At 40.6% G+C, this 26396-nt stretch overlaps 1 protein-coding gene and 1 long non-coding RNA gene across 4 annotated transcripts in view; one reads left to right on the top strand and one right to left on the bottom strand.

The window, feature by feature from the left end:
• RASSF9 (Ras association domain family member 9) overlaps positions 1-12235 on the bottom strand; it is a 37759-nt gene extending 25524 nt beyond the window's left edge. For 2 of the 3 annotated variants that reach the window (XM_073620212.1, XM_073620213.1), the window contains exon 1: positions 12063-12235. The gene's annotated coding sequence lies outside the window, so the exon portion shown is untranslated. The remainder of the gene's footprint in view (positions 1-12062) is intronic. The other variant, XM_073620211.1, reaches the window with a different exon arrangement.
• Positions 12236-20923: 8688 nt separating this feature from the next.
• Positions 20924-22061, top strand: LOC141134530 (uncharacterized). Its single transcript, XR_012243189.1, has 3 exons — positions 20924-21422; positions 21520-21588; positions 22025-22061. It is a non-coding gene; the product is annotated as an uncharacterized lncRNA (long non-coding RNA).
• Positions 22062-26396: the final 4335 nt, after the last annotated feature.

The raw sequence follows: 26396 nt of genomic DNA, 5'->3' as shown, positions 1-26396 counted from the left end.
CAGGTTTTCAATACAGGCATTCCCATTTGTGCCAAGTGGGAGGATGCAACGACTGCACAGGCATAGTCGCTGCTCCCAATCTGACATTCATGTGGGTGTGGGTGCACGATCCTGAATGCAGACAGTGTGAGTTTAGGGACATGCACCCGGACCAACATGGATGTAAAATTGGGATCAATGGCTCTGTTCGTGCAGGTGCTACATCCCAAATGACATCAATGGGACTGCCTGCACCGAGACGTACGGAACACCTGCGCATCCCTGTACAGGCAAACATGGCCTTGCAGGGGTGTACGCTGTATATGGCCTGTGAGAACAAGGCCTTAGGCCCATTTCACATGAGCAGACCAATCGGGTCCGCCTGTCCGTTTTTCAGGTGGACATGATCAGACCACCTATTGTTCTCTATGGAGAGGCTGATGTAAATGAACATGTGTCCATTTACACCCACCTGCATTTAATCCAATCCGGTCCACCAAAAGCAGACGGAGGGGAATCTGTTCCCCATCCATCTAGCAGATCAAATCGAATGAGAATTGGAGGGAAACAGACAGGCGGTTCATTCCCATCTGACTGCCATAGAGAACAATGAGCTGTGTCCATGTCCGCTATGCATCACATGAACCTGTCATCCGCCTGCTCAGCAGGGATCAGCAGACAGATCCCCCGCTGAGCAGGCACATCTACTTGGCGGAAATGGGAAAGGGGCCTTACTACATATTTATTAAGCTTTTTTCTTTTTTTTTTACAATTTTTTCTTTTTATATTTTGTACTTTTTTTTTTGGAGGGGGGTCTTTGGTGAGATATCAGACCCCGATATCTCTTTGAGACAGAGAAAGGGACTGAAGAAAGTCCTTTTCTCTGCAGCCTAAGCTGCACATTACATTAATGAAAAAGGAGTCACTTCATTCACAAACTGACACATAGTAACACTCGGTTTACTATGCTCAGTTATCAGTGGACACAGGAGCGATCGGTAGTGATCACTGCCTGTGTCCACTGTAGTAAGGGGAGGGGGCTGATAAACACATGTTTACCAAGCCCCCTCAGTCCCAACCTCACCGGCACCCACACCTGCACTTCTCCCCCCTGCGCCCCCCCCCACTCTCCAGCTTGTCAGCTGAGTGTCGGGCAGCAGCTGCAGGCGGCAGGAGGGGAAGGAGGGATGCAGTCTAGGAGCAGAGGATCAGAGGTGCGGGGGCCATTGCAGTGGGGGGTGATCAGATTGATTGGGGTACATGTTTTGATACACTCTAAGCCACTGCAACACCTAAAGCTGGTGGGAGTAGCAGAGGAGGGAAGTCGTCTTCTGAGGGTAGCTGCAGGAGATCGGGTTGCTGGGTGGGGTCGGATCGATGTAGGGGGAGGCAATCAGTGCTTGGGGGAAGGGGAAATGAAGAGAATAGGAAAGGAGAGTGGTGGGAGCATTTTTAGAAGAAAGGGAGCGTGGGAGGTGGAGAGGCTGGGGACAGGGAAGTGGCAGCATGGTGGGGTCACATTTGAGCTAAATAACTCTGATGAGTGAATTGTTATCCAGTGATCAGAGTTATAGGATTGTTTAGCATAGGCTGAACCATAAGCTTATAGTGGAAGGAAAAATGGGGTCCGTATGGCGTATGGACCTGGCCAGTGCTGTAGGTCTGTACGCCGTATGGACCTGGCAGTGAAAGGGTTAAAGGATAACTTTGCCTTTCTAAAGTGATTTTTAGATGTATATGTTAATGTTAAAAGCTTAAAGCAGCACTCCGGGTCTGATCTTTATTTCATAATCACACCAGTCCGATTTGAACCAATGTAAGTATCTATATCCCATACCTGAGGGGCCACTGTGGAAGTTGCCAAGTAGTAGTATTGACACTGTAGTAACTGCAAATTTTACAGTGAAGGTAGAGAACTTTTGGGTCCCATGCTGAGCCCCTGACCCACTGCAGATCGACTAAAGGAGGTTGCTCACTTGACACTGCCAACATAAATTTTTTTTTCAATGAAAACAAAATATTCTCTAATTGGAAGGGATGGAGTTTATGACAGGATTACCCATCCTCTCCACCTTGTCCAACCAAAGTATTCCTTGTATTCAGTGTAAAAAATAAAAGGTAATCTATGATTGTGGCAGTGCTGAACAACCTAATCACTGTGATCAGTGCTCACAGGACCCAGAAGATCTCAGCAATCACTGTGATTGTTAACTTTCAGTAGTCTCACGGTATTAGACATTGGCATATGTATATTGATCCAAGCTGAACCAATGTAAGTAAGCAATTAGTCTTAGGCCTGGAGTTTAGCTTTAAAGTATAAAAACACATACACACGCAGTACACCTCTGTAATACATGCACATTTCCCGTGTTTTTTTCTTTGGAAGATGCTGCAAGTAGGGAAAATACTGTTAATCTGCCAAAAAAGCACTCACCCCCTAATTTCCTCTTGTGTAAAACGAAAATTGCTTGGTGTTAGCCCTGACAAGTTGTTGTTAAACTAACCCCCCGCCCATGATAATTGTTCTGTAGTGTAATATAATAACTAGGAGGCCTCCATGAGATCACCAAAAGAGTTTTCTTTTCCACTTATTGAACGGCTAACAAAAAGCTTTCAATGTTTTTTTAAATGTTTTTTTTTTAAACAGATAAATAATGGAGTAAATAAGTTCATTGTTAAAGGTAACAAACACATGTTTCGAATCACGGCCAGTCAAGCAGGGACCGGCCAAGATTCGACCATCTTTGGGCAGACTGATTGTGCCCAAGGCGATCCATCGAGTGACTTGGGTACAACCAGCATGTCGTATTTGTACATGCGATTATTGCCAGCGACTATATCTGGTAGCAATAATCACGGTAGAGTTGATTTATTAAAGCTGAAGAGTGCAAAATCTGGTGCAGTTCTGCATAGAAACCAATCAGTTTCCATGTTTTATTGTCAAAGTTTAACTGAACACGCAGAGGTTAGAAGCTGACTGGCTAACATGCACAGCTGCACCAGATTTTGCACTCTCTAGTTTTAGTAAATCAACCCGTTTTCTCCCATCAGGTACGCCTTAGTACTAAGAAGTCTTTCTGAGTCACCAATCAGTGACCAAGTAGCAGTGGCGTCACTAGGGTCGGTGTCACCTGGTGCAGTAAAACATGGTGTCACCCCTCTCCTGTCTAGGCTGCCCAGCTCCCTGAAGGCAGTGCACGGTCATGGGGTGCACCCCAAACTGGCCCTTGTATATGATATTATAGGGTGATATAGTGGCAGGGTAGGGTAGTATAGGGTGGTATAGTGGCAAGCTAGGGTGGTATAGTGGCAGGCTAGGGTGTTATAATGGCAGGTTAGGGTGGTATAGGGCAGGTTGGGGTGGTATAGGGCAGGTTAAGGTGGTTTAGGGCAGGTTGCGGTGGTATAGGACAGGTTAGGACGGTATCTGGCAGTTTGGGTTTCTATTATATTGTCAAAAATATTGGGACACCTGCCTTTACACACAAATATAAAGAGCTGTACATTAAAGTGATATTAAAGGTTTTTTTTTCTTTTAAATAACAGAAATGTCTTACGTCTCTGTGCAATGGTTTTGCACAGAGCAGCCCAGAGCCACATGAATTTTATTACTGATAACAGGAGCCTGGGTAAGGCCTCTTGCACACTACTGTTTGAAAACAAGCATTTTTTTTTTTTACTAATCTAAATGCAGCTCATTGTTTTCAATGTACCCTAACACACAGGCGTGTAAACCTGTGTTCCGTATTCATCAGTGAAAAAAAACATAAAACTGAGTTGCCAGTCAGTATTTTTGTGTGTATAGTTGCAAATATGCACAAATGTGCAAAAATACTCCCAAATACACACAAATGCTATGCTTTTTGCTTGGGTGTGTACTCAGAAATATTTTAAAGTGACATACAGCCCATCCTTACCTTTCTTCTGCCAGGAATGTCTAATGCTCATACAGCAGTACAATGTGGAAGAGGCCATGGAGGCATTTCTACAATATAAGCTTTAGAAAGTGATTTCCCAGTGCCTCTATGAGATAAACTCTGGATTCTTGTTGCAGTGAATAGCAGGAGACTCAGAACAATGTAGATGATATAAACTTGCTACTGCATACTGATTTTTTTTTAACTGTTGCAGAGATTTTTTTTTTTTTTTGGTGTAATCATTTATTCTGTATGAAATTTTCACACTCTTTAAGTTTAAACAATCAATACTTTACCCACTTGTCAGTAGTTAGACTGTAAATGTAACTTGTGCGATCGTAGTAATACTTGAAACAACTTTTCTGTGTTCTAGAAGCTTTTGTTATTGTGAGCGGCATATTTATTTTACATTTGTTATGTTGTAGAATAGTCCTTTCTTCTTATAGAGAATGCTGTCCATACTGGCTAGACAAGTTTGAGACACAGGGACATTTATCATGTTGCGTGTCTAAATGCCTCTATATACTTTTAATATTTTACAAGCAATACATGTTAAATCTTTAAATTAATATTTTAACAAAGGGACACATTTTTCTAAAAAGTCTGTATTTTATATATTTATGAAGGCTGTCACCTTACTTTTAGTTATAGACAAAAGTAATGTCTTAATAAAATCAGTTTTGGGGTTAACATTTTTGTCGTCATATAATCCATTCATAGGAGGTTCAATAAATCCCTGGTACCAGCTAGTAACCACACCACTCCTGGCTATTCATAACATTCACCACCTACTAGCACAATCTCTCTCACACTGCTTTTATAAATCGATTTCTCTACATGTAGTGTATAACACCCTTTGCTCAGCAGATCCATCTCCATATCTTTGCTGTCTCTCATCACTTCCTTTAAATGTAACATCTACTGCTCAGTGGTACCATGATACTGTTAAGATTATCTCTCATAACATCCTATTTATAGTTACCATTCACGACTGATTTTTGTCACCTTCTAATCTCATGCATGAACTTTTTTCAACCCTATGCCTCTGTCACTGCTGTATTCCATCACTTTTTTCATCATATGCACTATTCACTGTGCAACAGCACTGCTGCGTCTCCTTACTTCCTACTTATCCACTGCTCAGATGCACTGTGTCTCTTCCAGTTTTGTACCATATCCCTGTTGTTGCTGTCTCTCATTATCTCCTATATACACATATCTCACAAAAGTGAGTACACCCCTCACATTTTTGTAAATATTTTATTATATCTTTTCATGTGACAACACTGAAGAAATGACACTTTGCTACAATGTAAAGTAGTGAGTGTACAACTTGTATAACAGTGTAAATTTGCTGTCTCCTCAAAATAAAATGAGTACACCCCTAAGTGAAAATGTCCAAAGGGCCCAATTAGCCATTTTCCCTCCCCGGTGTCATGTGACTCATTAGTGTTACAAGGTCTCAGGTGTGAACAGGTGTGTTAAATTTGGTGTTATCGCTTTCACTGTCTCACACTGGTCACTGGAAGTTCAACATGGCACCTCATGGCAAAGAACTCTCTGAGAATCTGAAAAAAGAATTGTTGCTCTACATAAAGATGGACTAGGCTATAGGAAGATTACCAAGACCCTGAAACTGAGCTGCGGCATGGTGGTCAAGACCATACAGCAGTTTAACCTCCCTGGCGGTATGATTATTTTAGATTTTAGGTGCTGAAAGCGGTACAATTATTTTGCATGGAAATTTGGCGTTTTATATTGTAGGCCTGTAATTCTTAACAATAACACACTTAAATCTGTCCAAACAAGAGTCTAGTAGATATCCCGGGTATGATGAAGTTTGAAACACAAAATCATAAATTATAATATAATAAATAAATATAAATAATTAAAAAATATATATATAACAATAATAAAATACATTTCCCCACGATTCACTATCGCTCAATTCTGCAAGTGTTCTAATCTACTATCGCTGTTTTCTAGCTGGTCTAAAGCCACTTTTGATGTAAAGGGACACTTTTTGGTTGCTATGGACAATTTCAAGTTTCCAGGCAGAAAGAACAGTATATATAATATAAAGCTGCATGCAGGGCATTAGACAAAGCACTGGGGACAAAAGGGATGTGAAATAATTTCATACAGTACTGTAATCTTACAGATTACAGTACTGTATGTGTTATGATTTTTAAATGTTTTTGAATTTGCCGCCAGGCTCCACCCCTTTGCGTTGCGACGCTCGCAGGGAACGGAGCCTGGTACAGGGAGGCTTCAGAGGAGGACAGAGCCCGCAGACAGCGCGGGGGGACCTGGGGACAAGGTAAGTATACCACATCAGTATCCTGCAATGCAATCCCGAGTGTGGCTTGGAGTTACCGCTAATGGTGCTGAAATTTAACCCCGAGCCACACTCGGGAATACCGTCAGGGAGGTTAACAGGACAGGTTCAACTCAGAACAGGCCTCGCCATGGTCGACCAAAGAAGTTGAGTGCATGTGCTCAGCGTCATATCCAGAGGTTGCCTTTGGGAAATAGATGCATGAGTGCTGCCAAAATTGCTGCAGAGCTGTCATGCTCAGACCATACGCCGCACACTGTATCAAATTGGTCTGCATGGCTGTCATCCCAGAAGGAAGCTGATTCACAAGAAAGCCAACAAAGAGTTTGTGGAAGACAAGCAGACTAAGGACATGGATTACTGGAACCTACTTATGAGACCAAGATAAACTTATTTGGTTCAGATGGTGTCAAGAGTGTGGCGGCAACCAGGTGAGGAGTACAAAGACAAGTGTGTCTTGCCTATTGTCACAGCCACATAAAATATTGACAGTTTGGGTCCAATTTGGACATATTCACTTAGGGGTGTACTCACTTTTGTTTCCAGTCGTTTGGACATTAATGGCTGTGTGTTGAGTTATTTTGAGGGGAACAGCTAATTTACATTGTTATACAAGCTGTAAATTAACTACTTTACATTGTAGCAAAGTGTCATTTCTTCAGTGTTGTGTTTCTTCAGTGTTGTCATTTCTTCAGTGAGAGGTGTGCTCACTTTTGTGAGATACTGTGTATATATATATATATATATATATATATATATATACCACCCATTGGTCACAGCACTATGTGGTTGATTTGCTAAAGGCAAAAAGGCTGTTCACTTTTCAGGGGAAGTTGCACTTTGCAAGAAATCTTTCCCAGAGCTTAGTAAATGTGGTTAAGCTCTGCTGACTTGCATCATCCAATTATGTGCAAGCAAAAACTACAACCCCTGGCAAAAATCATGGAATCACCAGTTCCTGAGGATGTTCCTTCAGTTGTTTATTGTTGTAGAAAAAAGCAGATCACAGACATGGGCAAAAACTAAAGGCATTTCAAATGGCAACTTTCTGGCTTTAAGAAACACTAAAAGAAATCAAGAAAAATAATTGTGGTGCCCAGTAACAGTTAGATTTATAGAACAAGCACAGGGAATAAATTATGGAATCACTCAATTCTGAGGAAAAAATTATGGAATCACCCTGTAAATTTTCATTACAAACACTAACACCTGCATCAGATTAAATCTGCTTGTTAGTATGTAGGTAAAAAGGAGTGATCACACCTTGGAGAGCTGTTGCAACAAGTGGACTGACATGAAGCATGGCTCCAACACCAGAGATGTCAATTGAAAAAAAAGGAGAGGATTATCAAACTCCTTAAAGAGGGTAAATCATCATGCAGTGTTGCACAAGATGTTGGTTGTTCACAGTCGGCTGCATCTAAAACATGGACCAAATACAAACAACATGGGAAGGTGGTTAAAAGCAAGCATACTGGTAGACCAAAGAAGACATCAAAGCGTCAAGACAGAAAACTTAAAGCAATATGCCTTGAAAACAGAAAATGTACAACAAAACAAATGAGGAACAAATGGGAGGAAACTGGAGTCAACATCTGTGACCGAACTGTAAAAAACCGCATAAAGGAAATGGGATTTACATACAGAAAAGCTAAAAGAAAGCCATCTCTAACACCTAAACACAAAAAAACAAGGTTACAATGGGCTAAGGAAAGGCAATCGTGGACTGTGGATGATTGGATGAAAGTCATATTCAGTGATGAATCTCGAATCTGCATTGGGCAAGGTGATACTGGAACTTTTGTTTGGTGCCGTTCCAATGATATTTATGCAGACGACTGTCTGAAGAAAACATGCAAATTTCCACAGTCAATTATGATATGAGGCTGCATGTCAGGTAAAGGCACTGGGGAGATGGCTGTCATTAAATCTTCAATAAATGCACAGGATTACATTGAAATGTTGGACACTTTTCTTATCCCGTCTATTGAAAGGATGTTTGGGGGATGATGAAATAGTTTATCAAGATGATAATGCATCTTGCCATAGAGCAAAAACTGTGAAAAAATTCCTTGAAGAAAGACACATAAGGTCAATGTCATGACCTGCAAACAGTCCGGATCTCAATCCAATTGAAAATCTGTGGTGGAAGTTAAAGAAAATGGCCCATGACAAGGCTCCAACCTGCAAAGATGATTTGGCAACAGCAATCAGAGAAGGCTGGAGCCAGATTGATGAAGAGTACTGTTTATCACTCATTAAGTCAATGCCTCAGAGACTGCAAGCAGTTATAAAAGCCAGAGGTGGTGCAACAAAGTACTAGTGATGTGTTGGAGTGTTATTTTGTTTGTTTGTTTTTCATGATTCCATAATTTTTTCCCTGTGCTTGTTCTATAAATCTAATTGTTGCTGACCACTGGAATTATTTTTCTTGATTTCTTTTAGTGTTTCTTAAAGCCAGAAAGTTGCCATTTGAAATGCCTTTAGTTTTTGGCCATGTCTGTGATCTGCTTTTTTTCTACAACAATAAACAACTGAAGGAACATCCTCAGGGACTGGTGATTCCATCATTTTTGCCAGGGGTTGTAGCAAGGTGAAATTTTCCAGGGGGAAAAGGCCTTGCCAAGAACAACCAATTTACTTTTAGTAGATCATGCCCTATGTCTCTTTCAGCACTGTACTATATTGTCCCTGCCCGCTTTCATCACCTCCTGCTTAGAAGTACTGTTCAGTAGCATCATGTCCCTGTCACCACTGCCTGTTATAGCTTTTTATTATTATGTACTATTTAGTAGTGCCATTCCCCTTTCACTGCTCTCTCTCATCGTGTATCTGTATGTACTATTCAATGCCTAATAGGGCCATGACTGTTTACTGCTGTCATTCATAGTTTCGTATTCACATGTACCATCCATTGCTCAGCAGTACTGTCTACGATCACTTCTTATCCCTAGGTATACTCTCAATTGGTTTGCATCACTATGTCCCTGTTACTGGTCATCATTTCTTATAGTTGTTTATCATCCACCACTGCTCTAATTTCTATATATTTGCTCTTACAGTATAGCATTCTGTGCATGTTTGCTCAGAACAGACATACAAGTACACATTTTTAAAACACAGAAATAAAGATTTAAAACAAGCCATGCCTGACCTCTTTTGCTAATTGTAATGTGACAATGGTTTTCAAAGATCACAACAAAGACTCTAAAGTCAGTTTCTTACAGCTTAGAAACACATGCTGTGTGTTTTCATTAGCGGGCTGACAGGCTGTGAAGAATCTTGTGTAAAAGAAGGTAAAAAGGTAAAAACTATAATTGTTGTGAACTTTGATGACAAATTTTTCCACAATGGCAATAGCTACAAAGGTGAACGAGGATCTGTTTGTATAGTACTTTGATCAGAATATGTAAACACTTTAGTGTGTATAGTATAGGTTCCAGGTTCACTTTCATTTAAAAATAGCAGCTAGACTACAGAAAACATATTTACAGTATCTCCTTTAGAAAGATCCCTACAGAACTGACAAGCTGATGAATGATTGATACTTTCCCTACTTTTATTTAGTGGCAACATCACTAGGGAGTAAGGGATCTAAATTTTTTTTTTTTTTTTTTTACTTTGAAGTGGTTGGAATGCATTCTATTATTAGGTGAAAAAACCTTCTGTGCTGCAGCTGCCTACCAGACCTCCCTTTTTCATACCTGAGCCCGATCCGATCCAGTGATGTGCACAAGTGCAGCAGCTCTGGCCGCTGTCTCGCTCCTCATTGGACATATTGATTGCAGCATGAGCCATTGGCTCCCGCTGCTGTCAATCAAATCCTGTTACATGGGAGTGGGGGTGGGGCTGAGTCCTGCTGTCTGTGTCAATGAACGCAGCAGCGGGACTCGGGAGCGAGCCCACACAGATGCCCCCATTACAAGCAGCTTTCCTTAGGGGCACCTGATGAAGAGAAGGAGCCAGGAGTGCCAGTGGGGGACCCCAGAACAAGAGGATCGGGGCTGCTCTGTGCAAAAGCATTGCACAGAGCAGGTAAGTATGACATTTTTGTTATTTTATTACAAAAAAAAGCCTCTACAACCACTTTAAGTCCATTTTATAAATAATAATAAGGTCTTTTGTGACTGATATGAATACTTTAGTGCCCCTATATAGCAGTGCACACTATTTAAAGAAATCATAAGGATAATAATAATAATTTAGCAACAATGTGGAATAGGTGAATGCCACATAAATCTATACTGCCAGAGTATCCACTATGAATTGAACAAAAGACCTAAGCAATGCAAGACTGTGCTGTTAATCAACCTCTAAGCCAGTCTGCTGTCCATTTCAGACAATGGAGGAAGGTTCTATTAGGTTTTGTTCACACAAGCAGCAATGTGTTGTGTTGGGCAGCATTGACTAAGAACAAAGCAATTTGATGCATATCCTATGGCTTCAGTGTGTGCTGAAAAAAAAAAAGGACTAGTTTCCCTTTCTAACGTTAATTAATGCAGCACAACGCACTGCAATACATAAAATTACATATAAGTATGTCATTCCCATCCCCCACACAGTTTTTTTTTTGTTTTCTTTTTTCTTGTTCCTAATTTATTTCTTAATATTGTCTTATTTTTTATTGCAGAATTACAATGTTAGGATATAGGTGGAAACAGATAATAATTTCTGTTTATTTTCTTGATCTGGAAAATTGAATCTTCTAAAAAAAAATGTAATAAATAAAAAAAATAGGCATAGAATAAAAGCATTTTTAAAAAAGAAAAAAAAGATAGCACTTCCATGCATTTTTACAATGCATTGCTACACACTCACTGCACATCACACCACACTCTAATAGGGCGTACACACGGTCAGACTTTGTTCGGACATTCCGACAACAAAATCCTAGGATTTTTTCTGACGGATGTTGGCTCAAACTTGTTTTGTCTACACACGGTCGCACAAAGTTGTTGGAAAATCCGATCGTTCTAAATGCGGTGACGTAAAACACGTACGTCGGGACTATAAACGGGGCAGTGGCCAATAGCTTTCATCTCTTTATTTATTCTGAGCATGCGTGGCACTTTGTCCGTCGGATTTGTGTACACACGATCGGAATTTCCGACAACGGATTTTGTTGTTGGAAAATTTTATCTCCTGCTCTCCAACTTTGTGTGTCGGAAATTCCGATGGAAAATGTCCGATGGAGCGCACACACGGTCGGAATTTCCGACAACACGCTCCGATCGGACATTTTCCATCGGAAAATCCGATAGTGTGTACGGGGCATAACACACATGCGGTAAGCACACAATAACACATCATGTGTGGTGTGAACGAGCCCTCACAGGACGTGTAGGACAACTCCAACATTTCTGCTGTTAAGCAAGCAGGCATACTTTTGCTAGTATATTAAAAAGCTCTATTAAAATAGATATAAAGATATGGTAAAGAGGCCCCTTTACTATGTACATATTAAATGAAATGCAATTTTATTTTTTGGCAGGGATGTCCTTAAATATTCAGTGCACAGTGCAGTAACTAGTGTGTATCTAATAGCTACTAATGTAAATTTTTGCTGCGATTTATGTTTTTAATTTACACACTGTGTTAGAAGATAATACATTTTTTCAAACTAAATATATATTGCTACCAGTGAAATATTTTGTACTTGGTCTAACAACTGCAATACTATTCTAAATTAGTTCAACTGATGAATAACACCTTCAGTTCAATACACGAGCAGAGAGTCTGACACTGAAGCAGACCAGTCACTGATTCGTTTTTTCACTGTGTATTTAATGATACTTTTCTCTCATTAAAAGTAGATTGAATTTCGTTACCTAGTTATGCGACTTGTCCACTTCAAAGGTTGCTTCCCATCGAGGTCCATAATGAGGTCAGCAGAATTAGAGTACAATGCTGTATCTTGCTGAGTGAAGTTAATGTAAATCACTGTCCCTGTTACAAAGTTAACTAAGCAGAATAGGAGGAAGTTAAGCAACTTCAACTGCTTTTGAACTAGTGTTCCTGTTACACCTTTGGAAATCTGCCCAGCTGCAGAGTCAAGGAGTCATTAGGTTGTGAATGCAAATGGTGACTGTACTTTCTCTGCAATGTTCTCATCTGAAATTTATAAGTACCAAGGTGTCATTTTGTGTTCAGCACTTCTGGTGCTCCCAGCTAGAAAGTTGAACAAAAATATCATGGAATGCAAAATAATGTGGTCGCTACAGCAGCATGCAATTTCTTTCCTTTTTTCTCCAGGCAGATTTAAAAGGCACATATTAGCGATATATTCAATAATTCATCCTTGGATGTATTTTTCTAAACACAAGCAAACTAAAGCCTTGTACACATGATTGGGTCGGCAGAAAATCCAACCGCTTGTACGTTCCATCATACAATTGTTGTCAGACTTTCCGTGGACAAATGTTGGATGGCAGGTTTATACATTTTCTGCAGCAAATGGTCTGTTGTCGGATTTTCCAAGCGTGTGTACACAAGTCCGTCGGACAAAAGTCCAAAGTACAAACACACATTTTTACAGTAATCAATGCATTTTTATAGCACTGATAGCTGTATAAATGCCAATGGTCCCAAAAATGTGTCAAAATTGTCCGATGTGTCCGCCATAATGTCAAAGTCATGATAAAAATCACAGATTGCCGCCATTACTAGTAAAAAAAAAAATTATAATAATAAAAATGCTATAAATCTATCCCCTATTTTGTAGATGCTATAACTTTTGCGCAAACCAATCAATATACGCTTATTGCGATTTTTTTTTACCAAAAATATGTAGAAGAATACATATCGGCCTAAACTGAGAAAAAATTAGCTTTTTTTAAAAAAAAGTGGAGATATTTATTATAGCAAAAAGTTCAAAATATTGTGTTTTTTTTCAAAATTGTCGCTCTTTTTTTGTATATAGCGCAAGGAATAAAAACCGCTGAGGCGATCAAATACCACCAAAAGAAAGCTCTATTTGTGGGAAAAAAGGACGTAAATTTTGTTTGGGTGCAGCGTCGCATGACCGTACAATTGTCAGTTAAAGTGACACAGTGCCGAATTGCAAAAAATGGCCTGGTCACATATCTTCCGGGGCTAAAGTGGTTAATGTGAAAATAATGAAGTGGCTTTGCTGATGTAATGGAAATTTGTAAGTTCTGTATATAATTGTATTGTATTTTGTATGTATTGCACATTGCCTTCACTGTGCAACAGCACTAATAATGTTTTCAGTAAATGTTTACATTCTTTCGAGTCCTGATTAGAATAAGCCTGCCTATGTAACGCCCCTTGTTACGATAAACCTACAATTGTAATATTAATGTTATACCTACGTAATCATGTACATAAAAACCTTCAATTGCATCATAATAAAGCAGAACAGTAATTTGGAAAGATGCTGAGCGTATCTTTTGTGTCTGTTCCCTACTGCAGTAGTTATTATTAATTTGGAGCCACTAATCAATATGAGGATAGAAGTTGCCTATCATCAATTTAACTGAGTCAGCATGGCGAGCTTTGCCTTAGGAGGGGATTCCAGGTGACCCTGAGTATCCGAAACGAGGAGCTTGAGACGATCCGGGAATTTCTGATAATCAGCCGGCTGAGGTAAGCCTTTTGCTTACATTTGAGTTATCAGACTTCCTTGATCGGTAAGGCATTTTCGGGACAAAGGGTACCTATTTTACTCCCCTTAATCGAACTGTATTGATTGGTGGTTATATGTTATGTTGTCCCTGTCTATTGTCCATCGGAGTGTTATAGATAAGAAAGGGAAGAATAGTGCTGTTCACAGGTATATGTAGTACATCTGCTAGATAAAGTCGTTTAGAGGCAAGAGGGTATAGGCACATGTAGAGAAGAGAGAAGACTGGCCAGTCATTATGGGCATTGAATTAAGTAAGGGAATGAAGGGTAAGAGACCCTCAAAAATGCCCAGCGCAAGAGGAGCGCTACATATGAACCGAAGGTGCGGTTCCGCCTATACTGAGCCCCTAAATTAATGGTTAGAGTGGACATGGATCCACAATGGGTAACTGGGTTACCAAAGGCCACAGGGACTAAGAATCATGCAGAGTAAATAGCTAAAGAAACAGCTATCTATGTGAGCAGGATGGATCAAGGGTGACATTAACACTGGCTGCCCGTCTGATCATAGAAGCTAGATATAAAAGATATCTGAACAAAATAAAGAAAGTAGAATTTAGACAGGAAAATATTAATGAGAGTTAAAAGAAAGTGAGAGAGATATTGCGGTATGTGTGTGCGAATGCTGGGACCTTTAGTTCTATTGCTTGTGTGTCATGTACGCAGATGTGACTCCCTCCTTTGTGCTCTCCTGAGAGAACGTCCCTGAGAGGTCAGTGATAAGCTGGAAGGACACCATGCCAATTCCAGTTTTTTAGACAAAACATTTATAACAAAATGTGCCGGGTTAACGAATCTAATGGTAAACAATGTGATCACAATTATTTTGAATCTGTTTTCCAAACATGGTAAAATGAAGGTTACATTTAACCATGTATTACACAAATTGAATATCCTTTGATAGTGGAAACAGTGCATTTAAAAAAGGGAAATTAAGTAAAATTAAGTAATAATGAGTATTAATTTCTAATATGAGTTTAACAATTTTATTAATAATATAGATATATTGAAACTGGTTTAGACAACCTTTGGTTGGAAATGAAATTCAGGTTAATGGGGAAATTTGTAATGAATGAGATTAGTTTAGATTAAGATAACTTTTTGTAATTTTACATTTATACAATAAGCCCTTATTGAGAGATAAAAAAAGATTAAGATGAGGTTGTTATTTGGAATAAAGCTGCCATAATATTTAACAAAGCCAAGATGGATGGGATACATAAGAAGTTCTTCTACAAAAATGAAATTTTAAGGTTTTTGATAATAACTTGATGTGCGGTCCATGATGTGAGAGTAATAATAAATCAAATTTAAATATAACAGACCCATCACATCAAATCCACACACCCTGTTAGGATAGATGCCACATGCAGCCAGTTGTTTTATAGTTTTTGATGCTTTCTGGTCCATCATACAGATTATTGATCCTTTTGTTTTATTTATTTTTATTTTTTAAATCCAAAGCAGAATGTGTGGATTGTGAAATGATGTGCCCCTTTTTCTTGTAAGTACAGTGGTATAAGCAGAAGAATATTTTGGATTTATGGGCATCTCTGCATGACCGCAGGGTATTGTTATCATTTATTATAATATTGCCAGGAAGAAGTTGTCTTTTGAAACATGAAACTGGAGGTCTTACACAAATAGCATGATAGAAAACAAGCCATTGTAATATATTTATGCAAGCTGGACCCAGTAATGAAGGGTTCACCCCGATATATCAGAGCTGTAGCTTTTATGCAAAAGTGCTATTAGACAAAGTTAGATATTGTTTTGGTCAAACATTTAATTTTTAATGGTCCGACATTCTGTGCAGCAAATATACAGCTAACTAAATGTTTGTCTAATGAAAGGTTTAAAATATGAGTTTGTTTATGTACAAATCTAACAATGAAAAATGCGTACATTTGAATCCAGCCACCTTATTGCCTCTATTGGAGGAGGCTGGAGACAAAGGAAGACGTGTGTTAAATTGATGGTGTAGGAATCAGCTGCTGTGAGCCCAGTGCAGGACACACTCCCTGAAGACCCAGATATTAAATTTTTTGTAGATTTGAGTATGCAGTTTATCACCCAGAAGGATACTCTGTATTCAAAGTCATTGGATCCTTTTTCCCCAGCTCCAGAAGCAGAGCTCCATGTTTTAGCAAAGCCTGTGAGCTATAAAAAGAGTGTATATTTATATAGATAGTCGAGATATAGAGAGCTTTTGGTTCCATTTAAAGGGCCAGAAGTTTGTTTTTACTTCGGCAGGTAAACCAACCAAGCATGCCAAGTTAATTTGATCGGCTGTTTTCAGCCTTCCAGGTTCTTGCTGAGGTAGCCATATTAACTTTCACACATGGAAGCAGACCAGGTGACTAAGGATGCTGCATTTACAGCCCCGGACACTTGATGGGTCTGTGCAACTCACAGATTCCACCCTAGTTCTGGCCCAGTATAGCTGGGATTAATAATTCAACTTTAAGGACCCCAGAACGAGAAGAACAAGTGGTCCACAGGGGGCAACTTCTTATGAAACAGGACTTTGGAAAAGGTGATCATTTATGTCCGCCAGCCACTCTTTTCCCTCCAGCTTGACACATGGACCGTGTCATCAGTCACAAGAAGTTATGGCTGCCTTAGTAAATGAGCATGGGATAGAGCCAGGGTTCTCCACAGTTGTTTTTATAACATACCACTTCTTGTTTTACCTGTTACCAAAGATGTTACCAAAAGCTGAACATCCCTCCCAGAGATTACAAAAAAGATATATCCAGATGCCCAAGTTAGGATCTTACGAGTATGCATTTTGTCTGTATGGACATGTTTTTTGGATGTCCAGTGGCAAATGCTACTGCAAAGGCCACAGTAAAAAGCCCTGGAGTATCTTTTAACACACAATTTTTTTATGTTTGACGGGGACTATTTTCTCCAGAAATGCGGGGCCTCTATGGGAGCCAAATTTTCCCCCTCACTGGCCAATATTTATATGGGCTGGTGAGAGAGGTCCCGCATCTTTGGACCAAATAGTCCCCGCCGTAAAGATACGGTCTTTTTCTGTCGCTTTATAGACGACCTGTTATTTATTACATCAGATAGAGAAGCTAATTTGGATATCTGGCTGGCATATTTCAATGACAATCCATTAAATTTAAAATTTATGGGAAATCTGCAATCCAGATCCATAGAATTCCTTGATGTGCAACTGGCGGGGTCCGGTGATGCGATTCAATCTAGTCTGTACAGAAAACCTCTCAGTGGCAACACTCTACTTAGAGCTGACTCTGCACACCCTAAACACACCATCAGAGGCATTCCATATAGCCAGTTTTTAAGGTTAAAGCGCATATGTAGCTCTCCTGATACTTTTGAGGCTGAAGCCAAAAGCATGGCAAACAGGTTTAAAGCTCGAGGCTATAAAGAAACATCAGTACAAAAAGCACTCAACACAGTAAGATCTATCCCAAGACCTTCACTTGTAAAGAAAAAAACAGCTAAAAACATTCAACAGAGAAGGGACATGTCCCCTAGAATCCCGGTATTTTCTACTCCATACAGCTCTGAATTTAATACAATCAAAAAAATTATCATGAAACACCTTCCTGTTTTGTATAATGACCCTATATATAACAACATCCTTTCTAAAGGGATCAAGGTTGTATCCCGCAGAGCACCCACATTGGGACGCTCATTGTCTCCCAGTTTGTTCTCAACCAACCGAATAAAATCCAATTGGCTCAACTTCACAGGCAATTTCAAGTGTGGAATAAAAACTTGTAATTACTGCAGGTACATTAAAACGGGTCAACTCATAAAATCATGCAGCAATCAAAAAGAATTCTCGATCCCCGTGTTTATTAATTGTAACACCAAATTTGTGGTATATGTCATTACATGCACCAGTTGCCAGGTACAATATGTTGGACGCACAACACGGCGTCTCAGAGACAGGTTACATGATCACCTGTACAATATTGAGAAGGAGATCTTAACCAATGTATCAAAGCACTGGGTTTACACACACCACAAAGACACTTCCAGTTTAACTATTCAGGGCATTGAGAAAATCATCACACCAGTGAGAGGAGGTGACAGATTCCAGTTACTGTGCAAACGAGAAGTCCTTTGGATATTCTCGTTGGACACTAGGATCCCACGGGGGTTAAACTTTGAGTGGGACGTTTCACATTTCTATGAATAAAATAACATCGAAGCTATATCCCCGAGTAATACATCTGTAACCCTTCCTCCCAACTCTTTCCTTGATCACACATCCACATTCTTTTGGTGGATGATGGAGCAAAAAAACATATAGGGACACATATTAATATATGAGTTCCTCTTTCTCACATATCCCCAGCAATCGATCTATTTAATTGGGCCACACATCCTCCCACTCATACGAGCAAATGACTAGTGATATGCATATATGCTTTCAGCAAAAAAGAAATAATTTATTATATCTTTCGCATTCACTGTCACTTGCATCTCGTTTCTAATTAGACATTATTGTTTGATGGTAACTGTAGGTAGACCATAACACTAACTTTGCACAAATGTTTTTTACCACATGTATACATGGTTCATTACTTTCTTTGCAAAGCAAAGTTCTCATGTGTTTTGAGTTGATTGAAGAGCTGTGGTCTTTAAAGGGGTAGATCAGTTGCTTATTTTCACATAACAATTGGTTGAGTGAGATTGTAACTTATCCATTAATATAAACACATATATTGGATGAACCTGTCATATGGTCACTGCCAATACTATACTATGCATAAAAGAATAGTGACAGGTGCGCAAACATTATATTTTGTCCCATTTTTATCCATCTCATATAGTTTTGCCCATACACTTGAAGACAATTCATCGAGAGATGTGATTGCTTCAAAGAAAGACGTTCAGCAACGTTAATGTTGTGGTTTGATTGAACTCTCATGTGTTTTGAGTTTACACATATCCCCAGTAATCGATCCATTTTATTGGGCCACACATCCCCCCACTCATACGAGCAAATGACTAGTGATATGCATTAGACATGTGCACACTGAAATATTTCGTTTCGGAATTTCGTTTTCGTCCGAAATATAAATTTATTTAGTTACTCCCGAAATTCGTTTTTCTTTATTTCATTTTTCGTTAAAAACTTGCATTCGTCCGAAAATCGAAATGAATTAAGGTCGAATCGGTCATTAAAGGCTTATGGTGTCTGTCGAATGTTCAAAGTAGATTCGACGGAGCAGCTAAACTGTACGACGTCGCAATCGTACATTCCGGTCGAATTTTCTGGGATGCATTTGACCGGAAATGTTCGATAGCAGCATCGTACAGTTTGTTTAGCTGCTCTGTCGAATCTTCTAACTTTTGACAGACACCATAAGCCACATTTACGTTTGCATGTTTTCGTTTCTGTGTCGAATCTTCATCGTTCATGCTCATTGCATTGGTCTACTCTGCCCCAGCAGTCAGCCAACCAAACTTTCACATTCGTTTCTCAATCGGAAGTGCGGAAGTGCGGCCGCAAAATCCGACGCTGTGTGGCTTAGAGATAATGGCAATGGCAGCACCAGCAGCAACCCATTCCAGCACTAGCAGCATGGAGGAGGCTGTTCCTGGGCCTTCTAAGGCAGCATCCAAAAATGGGCGCAGGAGGGGGACACAAGCTGCATCCAGCAGGAAGCGTAACCTAATGTGGACTCATATTGAGTCCCAGGTCCTGGTAAGGGAAACGCTTCCTTGCTGGATGCAGCTGTGTGGCCCCCGCTCCAGGGAAACCACTACGGAGTGGAAGCGAGAAAAGTGGGAGGAGATTTCCAGGAAGGTGGAGGAGACATATCGCCATCGGCGTGACCCGACTGCCTGTCGCAAAAAATTCAGCGACATAAAACGGTAAGTAACGTGTCTGATTATTTTTTTTTTTTTACATTTTAACCACTTCAGCCCCAGAGGTATGGCTGCCAAATGACCATGCCACTTTGTGCGATTCGGCACTGCGACGCTTTAACTGACCATTGCGCGTTCGTGTGACGTTGCTCCCAAACAAAATTGATGTCCTTTTTTTCCCACAAATAGAGCTTTCTTTTGGTGGTATTTGATCACCTCTGTGGTTTTTATTTGCTTTTTGCTATATAAGTATCCCCAACAAATATATAAAAAACGAATTTTTTCCTCAGTTTAGGCCGATATGTATTCTTCTACATATTTTTGGTAACAAAAATTGCAATAGGCGTTTATTGATTGGTTTGTGCAAAAGTTATAGCGTCTACAAAATAGGGATAGTTTTATGGCATTTTTATTAACAATTTTTTTTACTAGTAATGGCGGCGATCAGCGATTTTTATTGTGACTGCGACATTATGGCGGACACATCGGACACTTTTGATGCCATTTCGGGACCATTGTCATTTATACAATGATAAAAGCTCCAAAAAATGCACTGATTTTACACACACACATATAAACATATGTTATTGCTATCACAATTTGATGTCAGTAAAGTTAGGTGAATTTTTTTTTTAAAAAGGAATAAATAATTTTCAATTTATCCTCCCTCCTGTGAAAAACCAAATTTGCGCATAGGTGTGCCTAGCCTACACATAGTTTGCAGTTGCACATGTTATATATTATCGCCACAATCATTTTAAGAGGAATATTTCCATGCCGTTATTTGTTCTTAGTTAGTTATCACTAAACTGAGCAGTAAGTGCTTTTAAGTTCCACTTGACCTGACCACCTGTAGGTTGCGCCCCCTTTCTGACCAGGCCATATTTTGCTATTTAGTACATTGCAGCTTTAAACTGCACGCTCCTGTGATGTATTACCCAAATGAAATTTATGCTCTTCTCCCGCCATATATAGAGCTTTTATTGGTGGCATTAGATCACCGCTGGGTTTTACATTTTTTGTTATTGAAAAATAAAAAAGTTTTATATATATATATATATATATATATATATATATATATATATATATATATATATGTATATATATAAAAAAGTGTTACGGTGGCTGGACTTAACCAGCTTGCGGACCCGCCATATTTTTAGTTACTATGGGGGGGGTCCACATCTGCAAGTGGGTTAATGCTTTGCAAAAGAAACAAGGAAGGAAATTTTACACTATACACAGTTCACACAAGCGCGTAATAGAAAGGTGGACTGGAGTGGACACAATGGACATTTACTCGGCACAATCCCTATCCTGCCTTTTATTATTTATTGTGCACCAAAAAAGCATAGGTTTTTCTTACAATAAATTTGGTTAATAAATAAATGTGCAAACCTTGTGCTACATGAAAAAATGTGCCTAATCCAAAAATTCCATTTGCATTGTTTCATTCTACGGGTTCATTCTACATGTGTTTCATGTGTTGATGTCATTTTCAGATTACAATTGTAGTTTAATTGTGGAACCCATTTCTCTTCTCTTTTTGTTTTGCAGTTCCATAGCGCGTAAACGCAGGCAGTCGGGGCGCAGAGGAAAGCAGGTATCTCTCCTCCCCCATGAGAAGGAGCTCTTAGCAGCTGTAGGGGAGGATGAGATAAAAAAACTGCTGGCTCATCAGGGTTGGTGTCAGCATTGCATTGTGTGTAGGAAATTTTTTTTGTCAACCATGCGACGCGACATAGTCATTTACCATGATGTGTTTGATTTTATTTAAAGATCGTCTCCAGGCCCAGCGCCGCCGGAGGCAGAGGGCAGAGGAGCAGGAGTCCTCCACGTCATCATGCAGTAAGTACTGTAGTAGTGACACTAATACAGTGGTTCCTTTTCCATTTGTCCAGCCTTCCATTGTTGATTCCAGTGTCATTGTTTCTCGCTCATATAGTGACAGGTAGAGCCTCTGCGACGCTCTGTCAGGTAGCGCAAGCAATTGCGTAACTTACGTAATTTGACAGAACGTGGCCGCTCTGAACTGAGGTGCCTGATCAGTGGCAGTGCACCTAGCACTCGCTGGCGCCGCTGGAACCAGGACAGGTAAGTGCCTCGTATTTGTTTTTTTTTTAAATGATTTTTTCTAAATGGTGAATGCATGTCCCTGCCTTGTAGATAAACGTTAGTGACCTGCCCTGTATTGCCATGCTAATGGATAATTAATTTTATCTATTTACACTACAGTATATTTATTTACGTTTATTAACGTTCATCATTTCTCCTTTATAAATAGGTGTCATCCAGTCAGAGGGGGAGACTGAGGAGGAGGCTGAGGCAGCAACGCCCGCATGTAAGTTAGTATAATCTTGCTGGTATCTGCTGAGTGATCATACATGTTTCAATGTTCTTGTACTAATGTGTGAGATTGTTGTACACTGCAGATTGTAATGTTCTTTTCTATCATTACTCAACAGCTGCTGAGCAGGAGGTGGAGGAGACCTGCCCTGTAGAGGCTGCTGGGGATGCGGAGGAACAGCCAGATGCGGCAGATCCAGGGAGTAAGCATAACTTTTTTTGTATTTTACAGGCAAATATAGTATTTTAAATATGAAATGCTGATGGCATACCTTGTCTAGAATAGCTTGTGATTTATTCTGCAAGGCTTCGGTTTAGCTGGAACTATTAATTATATTAGTTCCCCTCTGCAGATGATTCCAGTCTTCCTGTTAGCGTGACCTGTGCTTGTTAATATTTCCCCAATGTCCCTGATCATGCCACCTTCTTGCTGCAGTTCAGATTCCCAGTCTGAGCCAATCACTGTTAATCATTATGAATAACACAGCAGGCTGGGGGGGGGGTGTCAGAAAAGAATCTCCAGCTATTGGCTGGCAGTCCCTGGACATGTTCAATCTCTGGCATGCCCCTAATGCATGCATTAACACTTTTCTCATGATGTTATACCTGTTATACCTCCTAGCCTAGACCAGGAGTGAGTAACCTACCTAGCCTAGAACAGAAGTGGGGCTTAATTTATTCAACAATCAGTGGCCTTACAAAATTATCAACTTTAAAAAATAGCCTGCTATATTTTATTAAACAACTTTTTATTAGGTCATCCCAAATGAAATGGCTTGAATGGCTTCTCTTTGGTGAGTGTAATGTTAAAAGCTGGTATAGCTGATATGTTTTTCTGCAAGTGCAACTGATCCTCCATATTTGCCAAAGTCAGTCAGTCTGGATGAGGTAGATTAGTTAGCAGTAGCACTTAGGCGTCCATTACACCTTAAGATTTTCTCCAGCCACCCGTGCGACCAAGCGGATAAAATCTTTGGGAGATTCCCCTTTACACTGCTCGATGTGTAGAGGGGAATCCCTTTGTACTCTGGCCGGGGAGGACACTCAGCTCCACCCCGGTCAGAGTACAGTAAAGTAGTACTACACCTTCCTGCACAGCTCTGCAAACTTGGTATGACGCAGCGAATTGACACAGACACCACTATCTCCTACACACAAATTGATTAGGTGCATCTCACTAAATATCAAAAACTGGTATGGATGGAAGTGAAAACATCTCAAGATGTTACAGGATTGTCTACAAGGGCTGGGAGATCGTTGCCTTTATATAATGTTAGGGTGAAGAAGCCATGTGTATGTGTATTGTATTATCTATCTATCTAATGTATTTTCTTTTCTTCACAGGTGAAGTCTTCATCCTGCAACTGCAGCCTGTGGACGAAGACCTGGACCTGCCCGCGTCTGGTTGGACTGACTGTCCTTTTGAGTCCCCAGTGGTTTCTACAGTCCTCCACCCTTCAACATCCCCCCACCTGGCCTCCCCAGTGCATCCTTCACCCGCTCCAGAACAGGCACACATCCCCCACCCTCCAGAGCCACATGTGACGGATTATCTGCGGCGCATTGTGGAGGTCCAAAAGAGACATTTTGCAGTTACCCGGAGGCTGCGTCAATCTTTGGCCCTCCACAATCACCGGCAGCTCCGTCACTCTGTGGCTCTGCAGAGGTACCAGCGTAGCCTCAGGAGACACCTGGAGGCTACGCGGTACCTTGGTGACCAGTTGGCTGGGTTTAATATGTCCCTACAGCGACTGGTCACCAGGTTGGGGGAGAATGTACTCTAATTTTTTTTTTTTTTTTTTTTGTTTTGTTTATGTTAACTGTTAAATAAAAAAATTTTGTTCAGAAATAATTGTTTTCTTGAGTTTTGCTTTCCTTGTTAGATTTGTGTGATGTTTATCTAAATGAACTAGTCCATATATTGTTACTAACTTACTAGAGGCCTTATAATTGTAGTTTTTCTACATTTAACCATCAGGCTGAACTTAGAAAATTGATGAGATTTCTCTCTACACTATTTCAATGTGCAAAGGGTAATCCAATGTATTGTGTCCAGTCACGCCGTTCAGCTTTCCCTCCACCAGAATACACAGCAGATAGTTAGAGCAGGGGTTACTCTATACAGTCCTCAACAGTTCACAGGACATAGGTTGCAGGCTTGCAATCATGAGGGCAACAGTTAACCGGACAGAGGTTCACAGGCTAACGCAATTACAAGGGGCAACAGTTCAAAGGGCAGTGTCATGGTTATGCAATAGAGTTTGTCTGTCAGCATACCTGTCTCCATGTGTTCATCTCTAGAGACCAGCTGACCCTCACCTGACTGCTTTTGTAAGCTCTCCTCTAGCATGGCTCCACCCCAGCTCCTATCAGGGAACCCTATATTAACCTGTGCACTGCAAGCCAGCAGTGCTGATCAACCATTGTGTGTTAGCTTTCGTGTGTACTGGCTGTGTTTCCTACGTCTGATTCCAGTTAACCGACTTTGGCCTGTTCTCTACTATTCCTGTCTGCTCGTGACCCTGACCTTTGGCGTGTCCCTGACCATCCCTGTTTGCCTGTGACCCTGAACCTTGGCGTGTACTCTGTTGTCCTTGTCTGCTTGTGGCCTCGACCTTGGCTTGTCCCTTACTTCCTTGTTGTTCCAGCCTGCTGCCTCTTTCCTCTTCTCCTGTAGTCTACCGTGAGCATGAGATGTGAGATCCTGGGGGCTGCGACCTGGAGCCAGACTGCAGCGCAGTCCATCCTCACCACTAGAGGCTCTGGTGAACACCTACTGGCTCTTAGACTCCGCGCCCTGGAGAATCTATGCTCTAGCTCCCAGTGGGATCTGTGTTAGTGATCCAGTAGACCTGCTTCCTGAACCTCCCAGGTTTCAATCCACAGCAGTCAGTCCTAGGATCCACTACCTAGCGGTGCCGATTCCTACAGAGTGCATCTGTCACCTAGCCTCAAGGTGACCTGACAGGCAGTCATCATTTCCAGGGCTTGAGTAACATGGCAGCAGGGTAGATTACTCACTCAGACTAGTGACTATGGACAATTGCAGATGGTCATGAAACAGGCGGAGGATCAGAGAGGGCCCTGGTGTCCCCAGGGTCAGAGATGGTAAATGGGAGGGGTCCTGGGCATCTGGATGCAGCTCAGCAGTGACCAACTAATATATCTTGCATAGAATCACATTTCCAACTGTATGCTTCTTTGTGCTATGTTGTGTTGGTAGCATATTCTGATCCTTGAGTTGACAGTCTCTCCATCAAGAGGAACTGTCATGCTGTTGAGGTCATCTTTAATCATTGTCTCTTATTTCCAGACCACCAAACAAAAATGGTTAAATATTAGCACATGTTGCTATTTGTATTTACAAAGACAGCAACACGTGAGCAGTAGCGCCACGTCAAGGCTTCAACCCTTGCTACTGTCCATTCACACAACATTCATTCATGCAATCAAGCACACTCTAGTCACTCTACACAACATTCATTACAAAAAAGGGTGATGGAAGGAATAAAGGGAAAAATTTGGATTGCTTAAAACAATATAATTCTATTTAAATCTTGGGGTCACACCAAAGTCAAGTAGACAACTGCTATTGTGTCAAGTGGTAAGAAAATAAAAAAAATGATTTTCCTCAACATTTGGATGGTTCCTCTGAGTCCCATCTATCTTCACTGTCCATTCACACAACATTCATTCATGCAATCACGCACAATCAAGTCACTCTTGTCCCATCTATCTTCACATGGTAACAATGATTCAGGTCTCACAAATTAAGGGTAGGGTAACCCAGCTTGGGGAGGTTAAATTTGAGGAAAGTTATTTGTTCCATCAAATGGGGTGTTAGTTGTGAACGGTGTGGATTAAGGATATTCCCAGTAATAGAGAAAACTCTCTCACTTTGCACAGTGGTTGGAGGACAGGATAGTAGTTGCTGGGCAACCAGGCAAAGACCAGGCCACAAACTTTTCTTACCATCCCAATAGGTCAAAGGGTCCTCTGTAGGAAGCAAAGGTGCTTCATATAGGTAGGCCCTGACCATTTCAGAGGCACTGCTCTCCTCTCGATTACCTGCTGCTTGACCTGCATCCACCAGATTGTCAAGTGCCTCTACCCAACATGCACATGCTCCACTCTGTTGTTTTTGAGTGATGCTGCCAGGCCTTGGAATAGCAGACATGGCAGGTGAATCTTCCAAACCGGCCTCAACCATCGTACATCTCTGTTGCTGCAAATTCCGGACCCTTTCAATCAATTTTTGTTTCCAGTAGGAGAGGCTGTTGTCTCTGAGTGCCAGTTTACCTTTGATCCTG

The sequence above is a fragment of the Aquarana catesbeiana genome, linkage group LG03 (genome assembly GCF_042186555.1).
Source record: "Aquarana catesbeiana isolate 2022-GZ linkage group LG03, ASM4218655v1, whole genome shotgun sequence".
In the NCBI taxonomy this organism is placed as follows: domain Eukaryota; kingdom Metazoa; phylum Chordata; class Amphibia; order Anura; family Ranidae; genus Aquarana; species Aquarana catesbeiana.
Note: the sequence above shows the minus strand (reverse complement) of the source record. Positions and strands in the feature narration are given on the sequence as shown.